Below are 702 nucleotides of genomic sequence, written 5' to 3' on the forward strand. Positions count from 1 at the left end.
TATCCCAAGCTAAAGCATAGCGGTTACAGCTGTGAAAAGATGGACTCGAGGAATCAATCTCTTTGACAAAGAAGTTATCTTGGTGCCTCTTCACCGGAGGGTACATTGGAGCTTGGTGGTAATTGATTTGAGAAAACGAAGTATCGTATATCTCGATTCAATGGGACAGACAGGGAAGACTATCTTTGAGACCATCTTCCAATATTTACAAAATGAGAGCAAGACACGAAGCTAGCTGGAACTCTTTGGAGTGGAAGCAATACAGCATGACATCAGAGGAGATTCCTCAGCAACTGAATGGGAGTGACTGTGGGATGTTCACCTGTAAATATGCAGATTGCATTGCTAGAGACCAACCTATCACCTTCTCTCAGCAGCACATGCCCATCCTTAGGAGGAGGATGGTATGGAAAATCCTGCACAGTCACTTACTGTAACAACATCCACTTAATTGCTGTGGTCACTGCCCCTGTATTTTTCTATCGATGCTTCTAATATACCTCAAATTGGATTAGTTGAAGAGATTTAAAACAGGTAATGAGCTGTCTGACCGCTGAAGCCCACTCTCTTTAATATAGTCCTAACTTGGGATGTCAGACTGCTGTTCTAATGCCATCTCTACGATGCATGCAACAACTGCAGGCTTAGACAGTGCTGCTGTCTAACCCACAGGAGATCATGTGTTCAAGAAATACTGTTTTA

General features: G+C 43.0%; 1 pseudogene; it reads left to right on the top strand.

Annotated features, from left to right (window-relative positions):
• LOC114628765 overlaps positions 1 to 437 on the top strand; it is a 1,532-nt pseudogene extending 1,095 nt beyond the window's left edge.
• The last annotated feature ends 265 nt before the right edge of the window (positions 438 to 702 follow it).

Source organism: Grammomys surdaster, unplaced genomic scaffold (assembly GCF_004785775.1).
Source record: "Grammomys surdaster isolate TR1022 unplaced genomic scaffold, NIH_TR_1.0 67, whole genome shotgun sequence".
In the NCBI taxonomy this organism is placed as follows: domain Eukaryota; kingdom Metazoa; phylum Chordata; class Mammalia; order Rodentia; family Muridae; genus Grammomys; species Grammomys surdaster.